This window comes from Vicugna pacos, chromosome 5 (genome assembly GCF_048564905.1).
Source record: "Vicugna pacos chromosome 5, VicPac4, whole genome shotgun sequence".
NCBI classification, from domain to species: domain Eukaryota; kingdom Metazoa; phylum Chordata; class Mammalia; order Artiodactyla; family Camelidae; genus Vicugna; species Vicugna pacos.
The window spans coordinates 35,995,332-36,022,856 of record NC_132991.1 but is presented as its reverse complement, the minus strand read 5'-3'; the positions used below and the strand labels follow the sequence as shown (position 1 = coordinate 36,022,856).

At 37.8% G+C, this 27,525-nt stretch overlaps 1 long non-coding RNA gene across 2 annotated transcripts in view; it reads right to left on the bottom strand.

Annotated features, from left to right (window-relative positions):
• Positions 1 to 27,525, bottom strand: part of LOC140696599 (uncharacterized) — a 75,256-nt gene that overhangs the window by 38,842 nt on the left and 8,889 nt on the right. For both annotated transcript variants that reach the window (XR_012073096.1, XR_012073097.1), the window contains exon 2: positions 23,588 to 23,643. This is a non-coding gene — a long non-coding RNA (uncharacterized lncRNA). The remainder of the gene's footprint in view (positions 1 to 23,587; positions 23,644 to 27,525) is intronic.

Here is a 27,525-nt window from a genome sequence, read left to right as displayed (position 1 = left end):
AGGAGCTTTTCTTCTATGAGCCTCATCATTCTTTATAAGATTAATAAAATTACTGAATATTATTTTTGTAGGGTCTATGCTTTCATCTCAAAAATAGTATCACATGCGTGACAGCAATTCCAAGTGAGTAGGGCTTTCCAATATCCTGGTCTCCTTGTGGTGAGAAAGCTGGGGAGGGATGGGGGTGGGGAAGGGAAGGGAGGTTTTCCAAGGACAGTGATCTAGTTCAGACTCATTCCAGCAACTCCTAGCTACTGTTCTTGAAGTAAGGCTAATTAATGTAATTAACACATTTCAGGCAAAATAACCCACCCAAATATTAACAGAATGTCTTTCATAGGGAAAAACACAAAATGTGGTTCCGTCATTTTATTTCTGCTTGAGGAGGCGATATTATGAAGGAATGTGAAATCCTTTAATTAGACACAATTTAAAAGCCAGACAGAAAATTGAGATGCTGAGAATTCTACCTAGAGAAGCAATATTCATACTCAAGAGCATCAGACAATGCCCCCCACACAGATGTTTTATAGTGAATTAAGATGATCTCATCACACCAGAATGTTACTCTGTTATCACCACATTAAGATACACTTCGATCACAACAAGTTATAGCTTCATAATGAGATTAAAAGTCTACCCAGGTAGATGCCTCAAGCTATTTTTTAAGAAGAAATTCTGATTTTTTTCCATTAGAGGTACTTCTTGTATGCACATACATTTCAGCTGGGAGAGAAAGTAAGTGTCAAGAGGGGCATGAAAAACAACAAAGTACTACTGTACAGCACAGGAAACTAAATTCAATAGTAATAGCCTTTCAATAGCCTAAAATGAAAAAGAATGTGAAAAGGAATATATATATATATATATATATATATATATATATATATATATATATATATATATGTATAATTGAATCACTATGCTGTACACTAATACAACATTGTAAATCGACTATACTTCAATAAAAAAAAGGGGGGGGATGAAATGAAAGCTGGACATTGAGGGAGAGACCTGAACATGGACTTGGGGTTCTATGATGCTCCTTCGTACCTATCTTGGGCTGCTGAAAAGAACACTAGCCTGAGAATAACCAATTTTGGTTTCTAGGCCTGATTTTGCAGTAATTACCAGAACTGTCCTGAGTTCTTTGGTTCTGATTCTTGGACCTGGTCTCTTTATATTCAAAACAAAAAGGTTGGATCCTACAGTCCCACCAATTCTTTCCACTTCTGATGTTTTATTTTAGGACTCTATATTGTCCAAATAAGGCAAAGAATTTTAGGATTTCAAGATTATGCAGGGCTCAAAGGCCCTCAGGCCATATGACCCTCCAATCTTGCATGAAGACATCCAGCACTCACACCCCGGAACTACTGGCCCATCAGTGAACTGAAGCCCTACCCTGCTGAAGCCCACATTTAATGCCTGGACCCCCCAGCTGGTGATTCAAAAGCCTTCCCACAGCCTTGTAAATCACAAAATAAACATCTTGCATTTCAACCACCCAGATCCCCAACACACACACACACACACACACACTGCTCCCGTTCTCATCCACGACCTTAAATAGAAGTGTTAAATAAAATGGCTTTAGGCTTTAAACCTTTAACTGCTGGCAGAATTAACTAATTTCCAACTAGTCTCAAACGAGGATTTAATGACCTTTTTAAAAGTAAACATGGGATTTAATTCTATTTTCACCTGTGCTGATTGAATTTTTCAGCAGATTTTTTTCATGTTTTCCTCATCCATCCCTCCCACCCCTCAACACACACTACGTCTACAAATTCAGGTGGAATTTATGAGACTCTACTTGACTTAAAAGTGGCATCATCATAAATTAATGATATAATTATGATACTTGGGATAATCACTGTGGACTTACTTGGAAAAAAAAGTGTTTTAAGATTCTGCCTTTTCCTAAGAGATTGCAGCTTGTAAGTCACTCTTTAAAAACTGTCAGGATTTATTGTCTTTTGCTCAAGACCCTGTGCTAGGCTCTACTGTACAATATTATGAACTCCGGGTGTCAATAAATAGCTGACAATGATGAATGAAAATGAGAATGTGAAATACTCGGTGGCATCTTCAAGTGCCAAATATTACTCTTTCCAAATGCTGGAACCTTATCTCAGGTTTAAGGCCAACCTGTTACACCAGGTTTTTATGGCTCATTTTAAGAACTACAGATTATTCCCCAAGATAATTATATGATTACCAAAGGAACTCACAAGTAAGCATGATATAAAGGGACACAGCCTACCTACTGTGTAACTCATGAACTAGCAAGAAAAAAAAGATTACACATAAAATCTGGTTACCGATACAAGAGAGTGAGCTGAGAAAACAAAAGTCAGTGTTTCTGGCAGTGCAGATGGTTGGGGAAAAATAAATACTCAAATGTTTCCTGCCTCCCTATCTTAAACATACCTACCTACCACCACAATTTGGGACAAGGCAAGAGAAAAGGGTATCAGGAAAGAAGAAAAAAAAGAACTAGAAATCAGAAGGCTGGTGTCAGGGAGGACGGAAGAGGTTTTTAAACTTAGACAGCAGAAGCCACAGTGTGTGTTTAAAAGAGAGAAAGAAAGCAGCGATTCCTCTCTCCCACTCTACCCCAATGCCTGTGTCTTAGCCTGCTTGGGTTGCCATAACAAAATGCCATAGACTGGGTGGTTTAAACAACAGACATTTATTTCTCTTAGTTTTGGAGCCTGGGAAGTCCTTGGCTCCAAACCTTAGACCTTGATAGGTGTCGGCAGATTCTGTTCCTGGTGAGGACCTGTTTCTTGGCTTGCAGATGGCTGCCTTCTCCCCGTGTGTGCACATGACCTCTTTTTTTGGAGGTATGAAGGATTGAACCCAGGGCCTCCTGCATGCTAAGTATGTGCTCTACCACTAGCTATACCTGCTCCCACCATGTGACCTTTTTTGTGCTCACATGGAAAGAGAGAGAGATCTCTGTCTTCCTCTTCTTATAAGGGCACCAACCCCATCACGGGGGCCCTACCATCATGACCTCATCTAAACCTACCTCTTGAAGGTTCCACCTCCAAATACCATCACACTGGGGGTTTGGCTTCAACATATTAATTTGGGGGGAATACAAACATTTAGCCTATAACATCCCTTCTTCATCCTGGGTACACAGCTCCACCCAGGGGAGTACAGAACATTTGTGGGGAAAGAGATGTTAGTCTTATGAAACTGAAGGTCAGAAACAACTATTCTGACTTTCTAGTACATCCTTGAAAAACAGTTAAAATTGGGAAGAATATTTATTCCTTAAAATAGCTGTGATATTAATTACAAGGGTGAATCATTTTGTTTACTCACTAATAATTTCTACTTAGAAATGTGATCAAAATGTATTGGACTGAACACTAAAATATTTATAATTATAGAATATTTCAAGTATATAAGCATATTGAAAAATAGAGAAAATAATACAATAGACATCAGTAAATCAATCAGTACACATAAAAGATGTTAGCATTGCCATATTTGCCTCAGATCACCCTCTAGTCTTCAAAAAAACTTTTTAAAGATCCAATTTATGTTCCACACCACTCCATCTCTTTTCCCCCACAGCTCAAGGTAAACACTACCCTGAAGTTGATGTGTATGGTGGACTTTGTGATCCCAATCCAGAAGTGATATACCATCCTGATTGCCCTTCAGTAAAGGATTTATTTTGCAGCTTTTGGGAGTGCTGGGAAAGATGGTTCTCAGCTGACAGCCTTCCTTAGGGAGAGAGAGGGGTTTGGGGAGGTAGGCAGATCATGGAGGGTCTTAGAGGCTGTGGTAAGATATTTGGACTTATTTTTTCAAATTGCATTGACCATATCCTGTTATTTTTGCTAAAGAAGTTGGTTTCATTGTGAAACTCACCTAAAATTTTCATATTCTGGCTCACAGAAAAAAGTCTCATTTTAAGCCTGAAATTTGAAACCCTTTTTGAGCTGCAACACTCTTAACCTTTCCTACCCTGTCACCCACCATCCATCCCTCTCCTGCCCCTATATCTTCTGTCTGATAGTCTGCTGACTGTCCTCTGAAGACAGCATTCTTCGTCCTGCTTTTGCCCCCACCATTGCCATGGCTTGGAATGCCCTCCTCCTTCCTATCAACACCCCTTCCCCCTGCAAGACCTGGCTGAGGCCATCCCTTCCAGGAAGCCTTGACCACCCAAACTGTCAGTGATTTTCCCACCACCCTCATTTGCTATCTGTCTTATTGGTCCTTAGTAATTTCTAGTCTTAATGGAATGGGGCAGGAACTGGTCTCTCCAAAAGAGCCCACGTGGAGGCAATCTGGACTGACTGTAGTAGTGAGTTCTGTGACTGCTGGAGAAACAATTGGCTTAAATGCTGTAAGAATAGGTGGGTTGAGACAGGTCAAGGTAAGGGCAGAGGCAGATAAGGCTTTTACATCTCTAGAATGCAGGAGCAGTAGTCAGTGTCCCTTCTTTGAGAAGATGTGTTAAGAAGTGTCAAAGATGAACAATCTGGACATAAAACCCCAGCAGGAACCATTAGAGCTCAGGAACAGTTAGATGTTGTGCTGCAGCTGGTGGCTGCCCCTCCTGACAGAGGATGCCTTGTCCACAATATGTAGGTGCCCTGGCTGGAGACAGAAATCACAAATGCTGCTGGGGCCATAATGTCAGGAACGCCAAGTAAATAGAAAGAAGAGATTCACTTCTCCCCTCCTTCTCAATCTGTCTGGTGCAGTGGCTCTGACCCCTTCTGGCACGTTAGAATTATCTGTGGGAGATGTTAAATGCTGATGCCTAGGGTCCCCTAGACAGCTTGAAAAAAGTCTCTAGTATGAGCCCTGTCAGCTGTAGTTTGCAAAAGGTCCCCAGGGCATTCTGATGCAGAGTGATGGGTGAAATCCACTGCTTAGTGCCTCCTGTTGGCAGAATCAGGTGGCAGTGTTTTTCAGAATCCTAGTCCTGGCATCACAGAGCAGAACACAGAAGAATGGATTTGAATCTGAGAGACAGTAGTTAAATAGATGACATGACATCTTTCTAGATATAGATAAGATTATATTTTGGTGAAAAACTCAACCTCCAAGACCTCCTCCCTGGAATCCAAGGGAATATTACCCCATGCACTTCCCCAAGTGGAACCTTATTGCTAAAATGGCCATGCTTTCCTCATGTATACTGCAAACGTGTCTGCACATTTGCTCTTGGGATCAGGGTCTAGCCTCTCTTTCTGTTTGAGAGACTCTGTATTTTTGGCAATATCTATTCTGTTGCTCTGAGCTTTCTGTGATGCTGGGCAGCCTGTCTGGGTGCTGTAAACCTAAGTTAGTCCCTTTTCTCTGGCTGCCATTGTGGAAAAATTATATAAACCCCTCCTTTTCACAGCAAAGTAGCTTCTAGTTTGGGGATATAAGATGAGAAACAGACCTTCCTCTTTTCACCGGGCAGACATGATTATCATGCTACTTCTTAGTGTTATCAAACACCACCTGCTTGGTTAGCACACTCGCATTTTAAGTATATTTTCTGTTGTAGAAGGATATCAAGTCTGAGATGTGATACAGAGATTTGTGTTTCAGTTTTCACAGTCCTTAGCCAAAAATTATAATCATGAAGAAGAAAAATTTTTTATTTAAAATCCTATCCCATAAAATGAAGACAATTAGAAGGATGAAATCTCACTCACAGAACTTTCTAGAAACAGATGAAAGCTAAATGACAAATATTTTAATGAGAATATCAGAGAGAACAGTAATTTCATTACTTCCAATTAGAATAAGTGGTATGAGGTAGTTTCAGCCTGAAGAGAATGAATATGGGCTGTCTGATCACAAGGAAACTACCTCCTGGGAAAAGGACCTGGCAAAAACGATTAAAGAAAAGATCTTGTCTTTGGCTTTCAAAATATAAGATCTGTACTTTTTACTGCCAGGCAGAGTGATAATGATTATATACAACAACTATCAATCCATAGTGCATATATAAAATTATACTGATGGAGAGAAAAAATTTAAAAGTATAGAAGTAGCAAAGTGCATGCAATCCTTCAATCCCTTATTCATTCCACAGCACATTCCTGTCTCCACCATGGACAAGGTCCCAGCAGAAAGGGGCCTGCCTTGCCCAACAGTCATAGAGAGCATTTCAGGAACAAAAATGAGTCCCCCCCACCCCCAAACCATAGTACTTATTTGTAAGTTAGCCTAGCGGGGGCTGCGGAAACATCTAATTTTTCTGAACTGCAATAAATATATCAAGGGACCTCTAGGCATAAGAAAAGCCCTTGGGAGTATGCACACTGGACCCTGGGAAGAGCCCCACCTATCAAGTGTGTTGACATCAACACTCTTTGCTATCCCTTTGCACATTGGCTTAGTCCAGCTAAGCCAGCTCTCAGCTAAGGTACTGAAAGAAAGAAGGAGATAAACTTCTAAGGCCATCTAGACTCATTGCTCAACAGTGGGGAAAAGGATCAGAAAAACCAACTAAAGAAAAAAATTATCTTTATCTGTGATTCATAAATATCTCTGGCAGCTTACAGTTGATTATTTTACCAACTGAACTGAAATCTTAGTAATTAATGATCACTCTGAGGAAATCAGAAAAGAAGATCATTGCATTTAAAGTTTGAAAGGAAAATTTGCCTTGGAAGTTGGACACAGTGTATTGCCCTGGAGAAGCTACAGACTTATCTCCATGGCACCATTTGTTTGCATTATAGGACAGTGAAGGAAAGGTAGACACATTTCTCTGTCCTCTCCAGAGAAGATTTTGTTTACATTCTAGAGTAAAGGTCTTACTCCTTTCTGGAAAGTAGGATGAACAGATATGTGAGCAACTTATAAAAGCTGTGAATTTCATAACTTGAGGGTTCCTCTCCTATGAGGCAATTCCATTGCTTGTGCAGAGTAACACCAAGGCCTCATTGAATTACTCCATAGGAATTGAAGCTCATGGCTAAGACATTCAGTCAATAATAAGTCATTTGTCCTCCGAAGATCTTGTGTTTCCTGTGAAAAAATACGTTAGCTATGTGTGTGTGTGTATATCATGTATTAGACACACATGTGCACACATACTCATTATGCACACACGCTCATATTACCCACACAGGACATCACCATCAGCTCTTAATTGGAAAGAGTCACAATCCTCAAAGATAAAGTGCCTCATGAATTGAAATAAGCAGATGGCCTATTCCCAGCTGTGATGGTTAATTTTACATGTCAACTTGACTGGTCTATTCAGTGTCCAGGTATTTGAGGAAACGTTATTCTGGGTGTTTCTATGAGAATGTTTTTGGATGAGAGTAACATTTAAATCAGTAGACTGAGTAGAGCAGATTACTGTCCCTAATATAGGTAGGCTTCATCCAATCAGTGCAAGGCCTGAATAGAATAAAAGGGCTGACCCCCAGCAAGAGAAAATTCTTCCTGCCTGACTGCCTCAACTAGGGCATTGGCTTTTTTCTCTTTGGACTTAAAACAAAACATTTGCTCTTCCTGGATCTTGAGTCTTCCAGCCTTTGGACTGGAACTATACTAGTGGTTCTGCTGGTTCTCAGGATTTTGGACTCAGACTGGAACAAAACCATAAGCTCTTTGTCGTCTCGAGCTTGCCGACTCACCCTGCATATCTTGAGATTTGCCAGCCTCCATAATTGTGTGAACCAATTCCTTATAATAAATCTCTTTATTATGTATATATCCTATTGGTTCTGTTTCTCTAGAGAACCCTAATACAACTGCCTTAAATAAAAGAAATCTAGTCAACAGCAGGCTCACTTGTTCTATGCTTATAATATCTCCTCTTCCACATACTTCTAGGGATTAAGGAACGTGTACAAATACTAGGATCCTCAGGAAGTTGCCTGTTCCCCTAACCTGTCTACACCTCTGTGAAGAGTCCCTCATTAAAGTCTTTTTATTTGAACCATTTGGGATAAATTTAGGAGGGGGCCATGCTATATCTCATTGTAGAATTAAATGCCTACTTATATATGAATGTTCTAACAAATTCACTAAGACAAGAGTGTTGCTTTCATTTAGGCTGTGAAAGTCACAAGAAATTTCACTTCCATCCTAATATAAGTAAAAGCCTAAAAAGGTCAAATAATCTACACAATCACAATCAGAAGCTATCTGAGGTCTGAGGTCTCAGAGGTAGCACTCATGAATATACATAAATTATTTCACCTTTGGCAGGGAATGGGAGGGAAAGGTAGCCACTGTAGAAGTGAATTAGAAGAAATCAGCAACGATTTTTGTAAATTTCTAAAGGCAAACATGGACCAACACATAAAATTAAAATACCTGGAAGCCCCAGACACACAGGCGCTCATATTCAGTTTTAAGCTCTTCTCCACATGTGAGCTCATGAGAAAAACTAGATGGTAGGAAAGGAGACTAGAGAAAGCCTTCCTCAATAACATACATTTGCAGGATGTGACTGGATGCCACTGGGGAAAAAAGCCATGCAGCACTGCCCATTTTCCTGCCCCTTCTTTCATGTGAAACAAAGCCTTAAGTCACTGGGTTTAAGCAGCAAAAACTCTCGATTCCAAAGCTTCTCGGGGACAGACAGAAATAAAACACATCTGCTTGTAGGGATGGGTTAGGATACTCTTTTTTCCCCAAGCTGAGTAACCACGTAAAGAGCCATTACTTCTGGGGAAAAGGTAGAAGAAAAAATCTCTTGCTTCTGATACAGTGAAGGGAAAAAAAAAGTCCCAGCTTCTTGGACCTGGGATTCTGAACCAGTACAAAGAAGAAGACTTCCACTCCTGGGGAAAGGCAGGAAACTCTCTGCTTCCCAAGACACATCATATATACAGTGCAGCTTGGCTGCGATGGGATAGGGTGGGGGAGCAGCAAGAACAATGAGAAGGTCCAATTCCCTTCCGCACAAAGCCTAGGCTGACTGGTTTAATACAGAGGCTGGGAGAGCAGCACCTAAAATTTCTCCATTGACCCCACTGTGGGCCTCATATTGAGTAACAAGTAGTGACAGTCCACTGGAGAGAGGCAAGAATGAGCAGAGGAACCCTATTTTGTGGTGCAACATGCAAAGAATGCCGACAGCTAAGGGCAGAGAGGAACACTGAGAAAAGCCCTCCGGCACTCAAGAGCTCACACTGAGCCTAAGACAACAGCAGCTGATCTGGGGAGGAATGTGAAACCTGTGGTAAACTAAGAGTAGCAATGGTCACAATATAACCCACATGAGCTCTATTGTTTGCTTGAGTGACTGAATTCTCACCTTAAAAGTCTGACAGAGAATGACATGTGGATATTTTCAGACAAAAAGACTATTTACCTGTCTCTACTGTCCTTTCACCTACAACATCCAACATTCGATCAACAATGACAAGACCCGTAATAAAGCATCAAAAAACAGGACCCATTGTTATAAAGAAATATAAGAAATCAACACAGCCATACTCAGAGATAACTTAAATGCTGGAACTACTTATTAGACTAGAACTTTAAAATATCAATATTAATATTAAAGAATCTAGTGGAAAAAGTGGGCAATATACATACATAGATGGGGAATCTCAGTAGAGAGATGAAGCTATAAAAATGTTAAATGGAAATGCTGGAAATAAAACGCCACAATATTAGAGATGAAGCAGTCCTGTAATGAGCTTCAAATCAGGTTGAACACCACGGTGGAAAGTATCATTGAATCTGAAGATAATAGAACAGAATTTATCCAAGATGAAACACAAAGAGATAAATCTGTGAAAAAAAAGAGACGAGATTATCCAAGAACTCAAGTAGAATATCAAACAGTCTAACATACATGTAATTTGAGTTACATAAGAAAAAAGACAGAACTGAGCAACAGAAACATGTGAAGAGATAATAATCAAGAATTTTCCAAAATTAATAAAAAGACAACAAATCACAGACCTAAGAACCCAAAGATTAAATATACATACACACACACCTCTAGAAATATCATAGTCAAACTGCTGAAAACCAAAGATAAAGGAAAAAATATTGCAGGTAATATTGAAGAAAAAAAAGAAAAACTATAGACAGAGGAATAAAACAATCACAGCAGACTTCTTGTCAAAGACTTTGTAAGCCAGAAGACAATGGAGGGACATCTTTCAAGTGTTGAAGAAAAAAAGAAATTCTGTCCATATTTCTGTAGCCAGCAAAAGTATCTTTCAAAAATGAAACAGATAAGCAAAAAATTAAGAAAATTCATTGCCAGTAGTCTTGTAGTACAAGAAATGTTACAGGAAGTTCTTTAGGCAGAATGAAAATTATATCAGATAGAAAGTTGGATTGACTTAAAGAAGTAAAGGTTAAAAAATGTTTAGATCTACACAAAGAAGTAAAGGGTTAAAAAAAAAAAGCAAATGATAAAAAAAAAAAACCTCCTAGAAGAGAACATAGGCAGAATACTCTGACATAAATCATAGCAATATTTTTTTGGATTTGTTTCCTAAGGCAAAAATAAATAAAAGCAAAAATAAACAAATGGGACCTAATTAAACTTAAAAGCTTTGCACAGTAAAGGAAACCATCAACAAAACAAAAAGACAATGGGAGAAATATTTGCAAATGATATGACTAACAAGGGGTTAATATTCCAAATATATAATCAGCCCATACAGCTTAATACCAAGAAAAATCAAATCCAGTCAAAAAATAGGCAGAAGAACTGAATGGACATTTTTCCAAAGAAGACATACAGATGGCCAATAGGCACATGTAAAGATGCTTAACATTGCAAACCATTAGAGAAATACAGATCAAAACAATAATGAGATATCATCTCACATCTGCCAGAATGGATATCATCAAAAAGTCTACAAATAACAAACGTTGGTGAAGATGTGGCAAAAAGGGAATCCTTGTACACTGTTGATGGGAATGTAAATTGGTGCAGCCACTATGGAAAACAGTATCTAGATTCCTTAAAAAACTAAAAATAGAACTACCACATGATCCAGCAATTCCACTCCTGGGTATACATCTAGAAAAAATGAAAACACTAATTTGAAAAGATACATGTACCTCAATGTTCATGCAGCACTATTTTTAACAGCCAAGATATGGAAGCAACCTAAATGTTCAACAACAGACAAATGGATAAAGCAGATGTGGTATATATATAAATGGAATGCTGCTCAGCCATAAAAAGGAATGAAATTCTATCATTTGTAGCAATGTGGATAGATCTAGAGAATATTATGCTTAGTGAAATAAGTCAGACAGAGAAAGACAAATACTGTATGATACCACTCATACGTGGAATGTAAAAAATAAAACAAATGAACATATATAGCAGAACAGAAACAGAATCACAGATACAGAAAACAAACTAGAAGTTACCACTGGGGAGAGGGAAGGAGGAGGGGCAACTAGGAATATGGGATTAAGAGATACAAACTATTATGTATAAAATAGATAAGCAACAAGGATATATTGTGTAGCACAGGGAATTATAGCCATTATTTTATAATAATAAAATCTTAGCTAGACTGATCAAAAAAAAAAAAAAAGAGAGAGAGAGAAAACTCAAATTACTAAAATCAGAAGTGAAAGTAAGGAAATTACTACAAACCTCAGTACCAAAGGTACCATGGAATTGTACTCTTAAAAATGGTTCAAATGATGAATTTTATGTTATGTAATTTTACCTCAATAGAAAAGCCTGTATTTGTAAGGAAAAATAAACAAATAAATAAATAATAAAAACAAAGATTAAAAAAAAAAGAAAAAGAAATACACACACACAAAATATATATAAAATATAATTAAGAAAATTTTTTACAGCAAGAACCAGATTCCAAGCATGCAATAAAAAAATTAAAGTCAAGGAAGACAAATACTGAAAAAAATGATAATACTTATATATCAACTATATATATATTGACTATTTTGCTATTTTGCTTTTGAGCCTGATTTTATGCTGGTGAAATATCAAACACGATATGAGAATAATAATAATCCCTCACTGAGGTTTAAAATGTGAGAACATTTCCGCATCATGCCACTCGGCCTGGCCTAGCTCCATCTAGCTGCAGGAGAAAAATTTTCCACCTGAAAGGTAAGGATCTGAAAGGTAAAGGCTGTGCTGTCCAAGGCCAGAATTCCCAGCTGAATCCCTGTGATTTGCCAGTATTTGTGAATGGAAGGAAAGAAATACTTTGGTTGGCTGGATATGTCTAAACAAGACCATCTTCCTCCATACAAACCCTAGAATAATAACTTCCATTTTTGGAGTAACTTCATGGATCCTTGGAGGACTAAATAGTTTCAATTTTTGAGAAATTAGTAAATGAGTAACTTGTACAAGGTGACATAGCTAATAAAACAGAGACCTGGATCTGAACTCAAAATGGCTTAAAAACCCATGTTCTCTCCTCTACCCAGGATTTTCAAATTGGCTTCTTGTTACAACCAGTTATAAAACTTTTAAAACAGTGCTGCTCATGCCTCACCTCAGGAGTCTAATCAAATTGGTCTGGTAGGGGAGCCCTTGTTTTTGTTTTTGTTTTTGTTTTTTGTTTTTATTTTTATTTTTTCAAGCCCTCCAGACAATGCTTCAGTCCAAACAGGAGGAGAAGCACTGCTCTACATGTGCTGACTCTCAGAACCCAAGAAGTGTCAGGAGAGTGACAGTATCACAGACAGGCGGTATCACATTTGGACATTTGTTATTGAAGAATCAACGAAGTAGCTCATTTTGATCAATACAAATACCTATATTGAATTGAAGGATTTTCTTGGTTTGGAGCTCATGCATTTAGTTAATCAGAGAAGCTTTTTCTTGTCAGTAATTACAGGGTTACAGCTTAAGTAACAGAAAGTTTAATCATTGGACTCTAATGGCTTTTTGGCCCTAATAGGATGATAATGATTAAGGTCCACTCTAACACTTGCTATGGATTTTCCATCAGAGACTGTCAATGAATACCCTTAAGTCCACAACTACAACAGGGCTTCTTGTGTCTATTCAGTTCAGATTAAGAATTTGACCTTTAGAAAGTTTGTAGTAACACATAGATATTATTTACTGAGACCTTACTCTATGACAGACACTGTATTAACAATTTTAGAAATTTCTTATTTAATCCTCCCAGCATCCCTTGTCAAGTAGTATTATTATCTTTATTTTACAGGGTTCAGGGAGTTCACGAAACTGGCTCAAAGTCTCACAGCTAGAAGATGGAGCCAGGATTCAAACCCACGTCAATCTGACTTGAAAGCCCATGCTTTGCATCCTGATTTTATACAGGTGAAATTATCAAGCATGATGTGAAAATAATAATCCCTTGCTGAAGTTCAAAATGTGAGAACAGTTGTAAGTCATGCCACTTGGCCTCCATCTAGCTGGAAGAGTTAGACTTTCGACCTGGAAGGTAATCACTCTGGAATCACTCTGCTGTTCAAGGCCAGAATTCCCAGGTGAGTCCCCATGCCGTGCTCTCCGGACCCCAGCATCAACCCCACACAGGTCCCAGGAACACTGGGTGAGGTCACCTAGCTGAGCATGAGCACAGAGAGGGTAGAAGCTCCATCTTTTCTGTTCTTCTCCTGCCTCTGCTGCCCACCCCCACCAGCTCTACTGTCTGGTGTATTCATATCACATCAAGTCTCACCAAGGGTAACTACAGCCCTTAAGCACTGTGACGTGTTTCTTAGCGAGGCATTCAGCCCTACTCCTCTTAACTCTGACAAACCCAGCTAACCTCTCTCTCCCACAGGTCTATTAGAAAATCTCAGACTGCTTAGGGTTGGCAGATAAGACACAAGATATCCAGTTGAATAGTAATTTCACATAAATGAGTGATTTTTTTTTAGCATAAGCATGTCCCATATATTGCATGGGACATAATTACACTAAAAATTATGTTACTTATTTGATTTTCTCATTTAAATGGGTGACCTGTATTTTTATTTGCTAAATCTGGCAACCTCAGCATGTTAAATCATCAAGATCAGGCAAGTCTGAGCATCTATGTGGGAAAAGGGAGATAGAAATTCCAAATTCTTGTCATAGCAGAATACATACAATAGCAGTTCTAATTGAAAACTTTAAAGGAATTTTCTCATTTCAGTGTTAAACGTTTATAAGCACCAGTGAAATTTGACTTAATTATCTTGAAGTGATAAAACATGCCACAATAGATCTCTCTCCTTTCTGCCTTGATGACACTCAAAGTAAAATTGCTTTACTATATCAAAGATGCTTTTCTTGTGTTTTTCTCTTTGACTGCAACCTAAGATGAGTTTTTCTTTTCTTTTTTTCTTTTATAATAACTCTATGATACCCACAACTAGAGAGTAAAGAAAAGTCCCTGACAGTGCCATTATCAAAATAAAACATAATACTTATGATAATGTAAAATAGTAGTAGAATTTATCATCCAGAAATGCCAAGAGATTTTAGAACATTTTACTAATTCATCCAACCTGACTTTGAAGGGATTATCATTGTCTGGATTTTCCAGACGGAAAAAATGTAAGTGGAGATAATGACCTGTATCCAAATAAGACATTTGGGACAACATGTGTGGGCCACAAGCTCACTACAACCTCTCCTGACCCAGTGACTGAACTCATGACTCTCCTGTGTCATAAATCCTGAGCCCAGTGCCTAGAGTTACTAAACAGTTAAAGGAACTGAAAATTAAAAATTGAAGAAAATTCTGGTAAATTATTTTATTAAAGTGTCAAGTAACTCATCAAGTTCCCAAGGGGAGGAGGGAAAGGGTAAGGAGAGCAAATCCGGCACTTCCTCAAAGCTCAAATATAAAATGTGCCTTGCCCTCAAGTGACTCGTGAAAAATAAAATTTAATCTGATATAGGTAAATAGCTCTGGTTATTCAGGCTGGATAAATTGTGACTTGTTTTTCCTAACACTATCTCTCCATCTAGCACAGTGCTGCTAATGCACACATATTCAATATGTGAAGTGGTTCCTAAATGTCATCCAAACACGTCTCTTTGCCTCCAAGGGTTATATGACTTTAATTAGTCTTCATCCCATCAATCTCTGAGATGGTCAAAGAATGGCTTAAACTCTGTGTGTGTGAGCATGAAGCAGTGTCACAGCCAGAGCACTGCACATGCATCTGAGGTAGCAGGGGGACCTCAGGAGAGGCGGCGACCTTCATTCTGCTTGGCTAAGCAGCAAGTGGTTTGAACATCCACGCTAGGTTTGATAACGTGGTCATGTGATTATTCCTACTGTTCTAAAGTGCAAATGTCCCAAGTCCATAAGTGGCACATAACATTTCACAGTGAACTGAGGCTTTCATCACAGAGCAAATGACCTAAATTGGCATGTTTGTGAGCTTTTCCATCTACACAAGCCCTTTAATGAAGGAGGCCTTTGGAGGTGCTCAGGGAGGAGGGTTGATGATGGAGGAGCATACCTCAGACAATTTACTGTGTAAGCAAGAGTCTTTTCAGCAGGATCCCTGCACGAGAATTACCCTTAGACTGAGTAAATCTAGAGATTAGTCTGGAGTCTCTTTTGTGCACTAAAATGCAGCACATTTTTTCCATGCCTAAGCCCTTTCCTGAAAATAGGTTTCTAATATTGTGTCTAAATTCCTTGTTCACTGAACCTACAAGGAACTTACGGAGCAATGGAATTAAAAGATTAAACCTCAAGCCACTTGTGCTAAGTCTTTAAATGCCTTATGGAGCACAGTTTACATAGCAACCCAGTCTAGGACTGGAGTTACACGACTCAATTGCTTTTAGAGAGTCTTAGAGACTCAGGTATTACGAGAATCTTTTTTGAACTGTTTTCCTACTGTAGCAATAGGCCCAGTGGCATTATAATTCCTCCTAGTGCGTGCAGTTAAGTTTTCACAATGGTTGTATACATTTAAGCTGTATCTAGGTTTCATTTTAAAATACTATTCTAAAGTAAGCTCAGATAATCTCAGCCTGGAAATTAGGTCCTCTTTAGACATCACGTGCAACTCCTTGAGTAATCTCATCTCACAGCTTGTCAGAGCTGCACAGCACTTTAGAAATATATCCAGCTTCCTTTTATAGACGAGAAAAATGAGGCCCAGATAAGTTAATAATAATGTTACTATTAGTTATTAAAATTATTAATTACAAAATATTATTATGATGATGCTGGAAACAACTGTTCTTCATGCATTGTTTCTTTCACTCCTCACTGCAGGCCTTTGAATTCTATACTAATACTTTCCTTAACATGTGCTTTTGTACCATATCACTTCTCCTCTGTCTAGTGGGAGGACATTGGTTCAGCATTTCTTCCCTCTCACTCCTACAACATCAATTATTAGCTGCCTAATAGATCGTGCCCATTAGAAGACAAACACGGTGTTACCTCTTCTCTCTTTAAAGACAAAACAACAAAGCCTTTTCCTGACTCTGCTTCCCTTGCTGGCTCCCATCCTATTTCTTATTCCTTTTAGCAGAAAAATGCTTTGAAATAGCACTTAGCTCAGCTGGCTCCCCTCATCCCCTATCTTCTTCACCTGCCTCGGCCAGGTGTGTAACCTCGCGCTTTGCACATACTGCTCCCGTGCACAGGACCAATAACCTCCACGCTGTTCAATCCATGGCCACTTTTCAGTCCTCATCTTAATCGACGCTACCAGCAACTTTCCACAAAATTATTCTTTCCTCCCTTAATCACAGATTTCCCAGACATTGCACCTGATTTGCCTCCTACCTCCCTGCTCACCACGATTCCTCAGCCCCTCTTCATGTTGGAATGTCCAGGGCTCAGTCTTTGGCCCTCCTGGTTCTTTCTCCACATGCACTTCTCTGCTAATCTCACCTGGATTGCATACTCTCTTTCCTGGTGAACTTCGAAGATGTGAGCCTGCATTTGCAGAGGGTCATGATAAAGGGCTTCAAGATGAAGCCACAAAGCAGAAGGCAGGACCAAGAGATTAGGAAGAACCAGTGACATCATTCCCTTTATTCTGGAGCTAGTATAATCTGGGACTTTCAGTTACATGAACCAAGAAATTCCCATTTTTGTTTGATGTTTTAAGTTGAAATTTCTGTCACTTGCAACCAAAACATTCCTTCCGGACTGATATATTGACTCAGGAAAGACTCTCTTGGGGCCACAAGATAATGAAAAACAAAACTACCTGGAGCTTTGTGTTAATGTCTGAAGTCTATTATCAAGTTGCTTGATCAAAGAAGCCAAGTTAGACAGGCTAACCAGGAAGCTAAGTTTAGGGTGACAATATATATATTTTGCTTTAAATGAACTATTTTGGAGTAATTATGTATTTACAAGAAAATGTAAAGACATTATAGAAAGTTCAAAAGTTCCCTTAAACTGTTTGCCTGGTTTCTTCTACTGTTAGCATCTCACATAACCATGGCACATTGGTCAAAACAGTTGTACATTGCTATTTCCTAAATTGCAGATTTTATTTGGCTTTCACAAGCTTCCCATTTACTTTCTCTATTCCAGGATCCCATCTAGGATTCCACATTGCACTTAGTTGTCATATCTTCTCAATCTCTTCTGCTCTGTAGAAGTTTCTCCATTTTCCCTTGGTTTTCATGACAGTGACAATTTGAAGAGTACTGGTTTTGTATCTTGTGAAATGTCTTTCAATTTGAGTTTGTCTGATATTTCTCTCATGATTAGAATGAGATGATGGGTTTTGGGGAAGCATATTACAGGGGTGAAGTAGGGTAAAATGCTAACAGAATTGATTAGATGATGAGGAAATGAATGCATAGTGCACACCACTGAGTTAAGGAGGCCTCTGAGTGTGGAATATGGTGGTCCTCCTAGGATTGGCTGTCATTCAGAATCACATTGCATTGAATACTAAGCACAGAGCTCTTTGAATTTCAAGGAGACAAACGTGCACAGTGATTTGCTGTGAATCTTTTTATAATCATGGTAAATTTGAATGAGTTTTTATGTTCTGAAAATTCAAGGCACAGAGTTACTAATTCACATCAATAAGTGAAAAGCCAGGCCTTCCCAAACTGAAACTGGAAGAAAGGGCTCGACTACTCCTTACTTCCATGAGAAAGGCATCTTCATTTTGCAGGGACGTCTCTGCTATACCAGTCCTGTGATTAAATTTATGCCCATGCCTCCAAATGATTTTCATAAAATACTTCAATACTTCTGTAGACTGAATGCTTGTCCACCCCCTCGCCCCGCCCAATTCATCTGTTGAAATCCTAACTTCCAATGTGACAGTATTAGGAGATAGGGCCTTTGGGAAGTGTTTAGGTCATAAGGGTAGAGCTGTAATGAATTGTATTACTGCCCTTATAAAGAGGCCCCAGAGAGCTCCCTCACTCTCTTCCACCATGTGAGGGCACAAAGAGAAGACAGCTGTCTATGAACCAGGAAGCAGATTCTCATCAGACACTGAATCTGTTAGCAACATGATCTTGGAGTTCCCAGCCTCCACAACTGTGAAAAATAAATTTCTGTTGTTTATAAGCCACCCACTCTACAGTAATTTGTTATAGTCTCCTGAATGGACTAAGACTAAATAGTCATGACCAAATTTTCACACACACACACACACACACACACACACACATATACTCACTTGCCATTATCAAAAGATTATTCAAACAGAAATGCATTATTAAGTCATCTTGTTATATTACCAGAAAATAGCAACTAGGTTATTCACTTCCTTCTCTCTACCAATCCATCAAACATTGGTATAGTTATTGCACTCACTGAGCAAAGCGCTGGGAAAGTCAATAGAAGAGAAACCAGGGATTCAGCCCTAATCCAAATACCTTATTTTTTAAAACAGGTATTTATCATACACATGTTCATATTAGGTCATGTATGTGAAGCACTGTAAGGTATATGTGATAAGATTTAAAATTTAACTTCCAAAATGTTCAATATCACTAATTATCAGAGAAATGCAAGTCAAAACTACAATGAGGTATCATCTCACACCAGTCAGAATGGTCATCATTAAAAAGTCCACAAATGATATACATTGAAGAGGATGTGGACAAAAGGAAACCCCCGTACACTGTTGTTGCAAATGTAGTTGGTGCAGCCCCTATGAAAACAGTATAAAGATTCTTTAAAACACTAAAAATAGACTTGCCATATAATCCAGGAATCCCTTCCTGGGCATATATCAGGAGGAAACTCTAATTCAAAAAGATACAAGCACCTCAATGTTCATAGCAGCATTATTTAGTGAAGACATGGAAACAAACTAAATGTCCATTGACAGATGATTGGATAAAGCAGTTGTGGTATATTTATACAATGGAATACTACTCAGCCATAAAAAAGAATGAAATAATGCCATTTGCAGCAACATGATGGACCTAGAGATTATCATATTAAGTGAAGTAAGCCAGAAAGAGAAAGAAAAATACTGTATGATATCACTTGTATGTGGAATCTAAAAAAAAAGACAAATGAACTCATTTACAAAAACAGATACAGAGTCACAGACATAGAAAACAAATTTATGGTTACCAGGGGGGAAGGGGGTGGGGAGGGATAAATTGGGAGTTTGGGATTTGCGGATACTAACTACTATATATAAACTAGATAAACAACAAAGTCCTACTATATAGTACAGGGAACTATATTCAATATCTTATAATAAGCTATATTGAAAAAGAATATGAAAAAGAGTATGAGTGAATCACTATGTTGTACACCAGAAACTAACATTGTAAGTTTGACTATACTTCAATTAAAAATTTTTGAAAACAGAAAATTTAACTTTCAAGTAAATTCTCCTGCTGAACATTCATTAGAAAAAAAATATTTTCTGAGTCCCCTAATCCACTACTCAGCTTTTGTTCCCGAGGTATGGTGAATTTCCCTTAACTTCAGTTAGGAGTAATTATCTTTTATTTTTATTTTTGATTCTAGGATTGGAAAGTAGAATTTTCCAGAAAGAATCTTTTCTTAACGTACACATGCATTTAGAAGATCTGGGTAAAGGATTTCAAAATGACGACCAATTGATTATAGACATTTTTGGTTTAGTCGGAGGGGCACTTAAAAATATTTTGCAATAATCACTGACTTTTGAAACTTGGAAGAATTTCTCTAAGAGAGTGTACTGTTGGCTTCTTTGGTTGAACCAAAAAATTCGATGTTGTTCAGTGGTGACTGCATCGTATATTCAGGGTATGTAGTCCCTAACTTGTTAGTCTTACATCTTGTCAGCTTACCTCTCATTTGATTTCAAGGTCAGGCCAGCAGAAATGACAATTCCTTGTCTATGCTTATCCAGATAATTAAGATAGATTGTCAAGAAGGACCGAGGGGATGGAGGTTTGTACTTTGAAGGTAAAAAATGGAGTGGTTTAAGCCCAGTGGAGTTGCATTCCCTAGAAATGGAAAAGGGATAAGGGGAAAGTGGTAGAGAGCTTTCTGGAAGGCACTTGTCTGAGATGGCCAGATGCAGGAGGGGCAGGAGCCTGTGAGCCTTGAGAATTAATGGCTCTGCCTTGGTAAGAGTCTCCAGTAAGTGAGCTTGCTATAAATGACTAGAGCCACTATAAGAGCAGCCATCTTTTTCTAGCTCTCGGGGTCCTCTGCAAAGTACAATAGCAGCAGCATTCAAAACCTGAGACCAAGTCCTGCTTCCATTTTCTAGGACTTCATATGCCCAAGAAAGAGAAGGAGTTCCCAAAACCCACTGACGCTAGAACTGGACTTTCTGCCAATTTTGGTGGGCAAAAAATTGGTGTTAGATTTGATTAGATTTAGAAAAACGAAGAGATGTAACATTACCTTTGTTCCAGGGTTTGGAATAACTTATTCCTGTGAATTGCAATGTAAATGTTGCTTTTTCTTTAAGAGATCCTAGATACTTGATTTAATAAGAAACAAGGAAGCATAGTAAGATGATAATAATTAAATTGATTAGGTTCAACTACATACACAATTAAGTTCATATTCAAGAATAAGTAGTTGAACTAGATGGTCTCTGAACTCTTTATTGGCTTTAAAACACAAAATATTGGTAATCTAAGTGAATATTCAGAATACAGTTGGTGAATGGAGGTTGAATTATACAGGCTGGCAGGTAGAATGATTTAGCAACCAGGGATACAAGGATGGAGATTCAGATATCTATCTTCATTTTAAAACCTCTGTCACTTAACAGACAAATACATTGTATGGCAAAGATTTAAATTTAATGGAAATGGTGATTCTTAAACTAAAATTGACAGTTTACTAAGTTAGAATTTACTACAGGCCTCTCTTTATAACTGTGAGTAATTTTATTTCTTTCTATCTTGGTATATGGGTTTTATTTCTCAGCTCAGGCTCATGTACACAGCTGCCTTCTAGACAATTCCCCTGGCAAGTCTCATAGGCACTTTGGACTCAAGTGATCAAAATATCCCCAGTCTTCCCAAAGTGCCCCTCTTCTCTATCCCCATTTACTGTGAACTAGAAACCTGGGAACCACCATCCAACATCATAATCCCATATCTAGTTAGTGGCCAGATCCTATAGACTCTATATCCTTATCTCTTCATGCCATGAAACTACCTTCTATCCTCCCAGATGCTCTTTTTTTCCAGACATTCATTATCTCTGGCCAGAACCACTGCAGCAGTCTTTTAACTAAATTTAACCTCTAGCTTTTAATTCTACTGATATCTGCACACTGCCTCCAGAATGACCTCTCTGTAATTCATTAAAGAATGCACTGAAGTATAAGACACTTTGGAAGACAGTTTAGCAGTTTCCCACAAAGCTAAACATAGTCTTACCATACAATCTAGCAATTATGCCCTTAGGTATTTACCCAGCTGATTCGAAATCACAGGTCAACATAAAAACCTACACAAGAGTGTTTATGGCAGCTTTATTCACAATTATCAAAAACTGGAAGGAATCAAGATGCCTCTCAACAGGTGAATGGATGAATAAACTGTGGTACATCCATACACGAAATACTACTCAGAGATAAAGAGAAACAAGCTTTTAAATCTTGCAAAGACACGGATAATCTTAAATGTGTTGTGCTAAGTGAAAAAAGCCACTCTGAAAAAATTATATATTATATTATTTCATTCATATGACATTCTGGAAAAGGCAAAACCATAAAGATGGTAAACAGAAAGTGTTTCTCAGGAGTTCAGGGGTTGGGAAGAAGGAAGACTTGAATAGGAGAAGTACAAGAGATACTTTAGGATGGTGAAAACAGTGTGTATAATGATGTAATGGGCACGTGACACTATGCATTTGTTAAAAGCCACAGAACTCTATAGTGAGTGTATATTAATGTATGCAAATTAAAAAGTCATTTAGGTGGTCATGGAGGTCCCAGAATGGGATGTAGACTGTGGCAAAGGACTCTAACTGTATTACAAATATATGAAACAACCTCACTGAAGTGGGTGAAGGAAAAAGGTGCTGACTTCAGTAATTTTGGAAATGATTGAAATCTGTAAGATTAAAGGTGAAAGAAGCTGTACATAAGTATTGTAATCTAGTTAATGAAGTTGTTTCCCATGGGCATATGGGTTAACAATTCTGAAACTACTATAATGTATAATGGAATTAAACAAATAAGTAAATGAATGGCACATGGTTGGAGCCAGGTTTCTCACTGTTGCAGTGTGAAGTTACAGATAAACAAGGGGAGGAGGCTGGAATTGTTCTGTGGGAATGGATTCAGGGTTGGAGACATGAATATGAACTCATGTTTAGTTCCATATATATCCAGATGGTCACAAAGAGAAATATTTATGGAAAAGCGTATATATTACATGGGTTAGTATGCAAAAGTATTCCTTGCTCTGTCAGCAGAGAAGCGATGACCCCTCGGTAGCAATAAGCATATCTAATGCTCAGATCTTGGTTTCTAATCTGATTCCCAATAAAAGGAACCAGGGCTTCTTGGAAAATAGCCAATTCTAGGACTGGGGCAGGAAGTATACGTGATGAGCTTTGAGTATCTTGTTATGCCAGAAAGTAAAGAAATGAGGGGGAAAACACCCATGTGCACCCACTCACCCACCCATACACACATACTAATAAGGGTTTGTCAGAGGGACACAGAAACCAACTCAAAAAGATCCCAATGACCAAAGCTGGAAAAATTTGAGTAAAAAGTAAAGTAGTATTGAATTATAACACAAAACAGAAAATAAATGCCATGAGTTAATACTGATATAAATACATGATTGAATAAATAGATTAATGGGCAAGAATAATACATGTCTCATGCGGAAAAAAACCCATGTAGTTTATGCAGACATTCCAACTTGAAAGAATTAGAATATAAATCCCTACTCCTTACATGTGGGCTGTGCAGTGACTCCCTCCCAAAAATACAGTATGCAAAGGACAAAAAAAGTAACTTTACAGTGGAGAAACCTGACACCTGGGTGATCAAGATTAACACAAACAGTGGTAAGTCATGTTGATAGCATGCACCCTTGATATGATGTGATTAAAATGACTCTACTTTTGTGGTTTTCCTCCCCTAAACCCATAACCCCAGTTTAATCATCAGACAAATCCCAATTAGAGACATTCTACAAAGTACCTGACCTGTACTGCTCAAAATTCTCAAAGTCATCAAAGGCAAGGAAAGTCTATAAAATACTCACAGTCAAGAGGAGTCTAAGGAAACATGATGATTAAATGTGATATCCTGGATGAGATCCTGGAACAGAAAAACAGCATTAGATAAAAATGAAAAAGCTGAATAATGTATGGAATTTACTTAATACATCAATATTTATTCATTTATTGTAACAAACCATATTAATGTAAGATATTAATAATAGGAAAATGTATGTTGGCTATATGATAACTCTCTCTCTGTAATTTTTCTGTAAATTTAAAACTGTTTTAAAATTAAAAATTTATTAAAAAAATGAGGTGTCTACAATGTGTCAGGCACTGAGGTAGGCATTGTGAATGCAGATAATAGTCCAATGAAAATTATTGTTTGGCCAATGGGACAGGCATTAGTAAATAATCCCATAAATGACTATAAAATACTATTAGTTTTGTAACAGAGTATTACTGAATGATATGACATACTAATGGAAGACTTAATCTAGTCTGAGGGTCATGTGAATTGTCCCAGTAAAGTGACATTCAAACCAAATAGGAGTTATCCAGGTGTGGGTGGGGAAGGGGTTGGGGAGAAGAGAAATAATCAAAAGGAATGGCATGTGCCAATGTCCCAAGGCAGGAGGAATTTCACACTTTAATGGAGCAGAGAAAAGGTCGTTCTTGGAGTTTTGAGCTCAACATAGAAGAGAGAGAGAGAGGTGGGGGGTGGGGAGAGAGAGAAAGAGAGAGAGAGAAAGAACAGAAGCCAGATACTTGAGTGACTTGTAACCTGGGATCCACAGACTGCCAATGGGCTGATAGGTAGAACTTTACATTTCAACAAAATTGATTTCATTTGTAATCCTATGTACTTTAATTTTATGTATGTCAAAATATTATTCTGGGAAGGGGTTCATAGATTTTTAACAGACTACCAAAGGGGACCAACATGGCACCCTGTTAAGGATATTAAATTTTATCCCAAGTACAATGAGAAACCTTTGAAATGTTTTAAGCTATTTAAAATCTTTCATTGATTAAACTTGTGTAGAGGATAAAGTCCAAACTCCTTAGCAAGTCCTACAATGCTCTTCATGAAATGCTCATGACAGACTTCTTCAGCTATTTTTCTGTTCAACGCTTGCTCCCTAATTATCCATCTTCATCCACACTCAAATCCTACCAAACCTCTTGAGGTCATCAGGCAAAACCTGCTGTTTCCTGCCTTCTTACTTATACTCATGCTGTTCTCTGTGACTATAAAAGTCTTTATTACCTGGTCATGTTCTTAGACTTGGGACAACAATAACCTTCTCTATAGAAGTTTTCTATATCCCCAGATTGAAATGAAGCTCCCTTCCTCGTGTATACCCTAGGTGTGAAGGAAAGAATAAATTACCTCCCATATGTCCACACTTTAATTCCAAGACCTTTGAAATATGTTACCTTACTGGTGAAAGAGACTTAGCAGGTGTGATTCAGTTAAAATTTTTGAGATAGGATGATTACTTGAATTACCTGGTATGTTCAAGGTAAACACAAGAGGTCATTATAAGAGGGAAACAGGAATGTCAGAGTGAGAGGAGATGTGACAATGCAATCAGAGGAGAAGTGGGAGGGCAGAGAGAAGAGGGGTGAGGAGGGAGAGAGAGAGAGAGAGAGAGAGAAGAGAAGAGATTTGAAGGTGCTACACTGCTGGCTTTGGAGATGAATGAAGGGGCCCCAAACGAGGAATGCAGGTGGCCTTTAGAAGCTGAAAAAAGCAAGAAAACAGATTCTCCTCTACAGCCTCCAGAAGGAATCCCTGCCAACACAATGAATTTGGACTACTGAGCTTCTGAAATGTAAGATAATAAATTTGTATTGTTTTAAGTCACTTAAATTTGTGGTAATTTGTTATAGTAGCAATAATAAACTAATACACTAGTTATACCTCTATCTAGTTTGTCTGGTAGGTTACTATATTTGTTATGTCTCCTCAATTAGCTGTTACATATCTGATTCCTTAATCAACTACAATTACATATGGTGGGTCTTCTCTGGGCTTGGTACTGTTCACAGTGCTGAAAATACAATGGTGGACAAAACAGATGAAGTCTCTGATCTCATGGAGATTACAACATAATTTCTAGCACATAATGGATTTTTAAAAACATTTGTTGAATAAATCTATTAAGACAGTTTTATAACTATGGGCATTATATTTTTATCACTTTATTTAAGGAACAATTCTACAGAAAAAGGTGTTATTATAGTTCATCAGAGATGTTAAGTCCATGCCCAAATTTTACACCAAAGTAAATTTCATGCCACATTTTCTGAATAGGGAAGAATTCACAGAGAGTTAGAATTCTTATTATTAGTTTTTTTCAGTTCCTAGAAAATCAAATATACACATCAGGATGACTACTATACGTTTTACACATGCAGCTGATCCAAGGTGATGATACCTGGGCTGATGAAATGAAACTTTGTGCTATTTGGCTTACCCTACAGACTAGTAATAACTTGAGAACAAATTCCAAACAATTGGATGGGCCGTCACAGATTTTTTAGAAGCATGTTTAGGTGTTGATACTTTTCATAGTGGTCAGGAAATACAACCACTGTACTAATACTGTACAAAAAGTAAAAGAATAAATATTGCTTCTTTTCAATTAAATCTAAGAACCTTCCAGAGACCATCCAGAAAGGTTCTGAGCTTCTAAATGACCTTGTTGTTTCCTCTCAGTCTTGTGCTCACCAAAAGCTAAAAATATAACTGATAACTAATTGCTTAGTACATATTAATCCTCTGGTTTTCCACAAGGCTCAAAGTCCTAATCCTGAGACTTGAAGGTCTCTCATTTCCTATTTTAAAATCAGACCAGTCTGTATGAGCTGTAGGCAATTCATGGAAAAACAGATATAGTAGGACAAACCACCATGGATAGCGAGCAGCAGAATAACATAGACTTGACCCTGGGATGATATATCTGATTATTGAATAAGAGCTTCTTAAGAATTGAGGACCAACCCATATTCCATAAAGACTTCTTAGATTTTCAAGCAAAAACTTCTCTTGGGTGTGACTGACTCTAAATAGCATTTAGAATAAATTCTTCTGTGACCAAAATGAAGAAGAAAACATGGCTTTGAAAATTTGGAAAACTTGATTTGGACTTGAAGTAGAGATGATTATAATAAAGATTTTTAGAACCCAAAGAAAGATAATTTCCTTTCCTCCAGCACCTCTCTAAAATGATAAAAAAAAAAAAAAGAAGAAGAAGAAACATAGAAATACAAACAATCATGAGATTATTATGAACAATTATACACTAATAAAATGGACAACCTAGAAGAAATGGACAAATTCTTTGAAATGTACAAAATCCCCAGATAAGAAATAGAAAATATAAGCAGGTAAATTACCAGTAATGACATGGAATTAGTAATTAAAAATACACACACACACATACACAAAACTTCCAACAAACAAAAATCCAGGACCAGACAGCTTCATAGGTGAATTCTACCAAACATTTAGAGAAGAGTTAACACCTATTCTTAAACTATTCCAAAAATTTCAGAGGAAGGAATGCTTCCAAACTCATTCAATGAGACCAGCATCACCCTAAAACCAAAACCAGACAAAAAAAAGAGAAATTATAGGCCAATATCACAGATGAACATAAATGCAAAAATCCACAACAAAATATTAGCAAACTGAACTCAACAATACATTAAAAGGATGATATGCAATTATCAAATGGGATTTATCCTAGAGGTGCAAGGATGGTTTAATATCCACAAATCAATCAATGTGATAAACCACATTAACAAACTGAAGAATAAAAATTGCATGATCTCAATAGATGCAGAACAAGCTTTTGACAAAATTCAACATTTATGATAAACAAAAACTCCCCACAAAATGGGTCTGAAGGGAAAATACTTCAACATAATAAAGGCCATATATGACAAGCTAACATCATACTCAATGGTA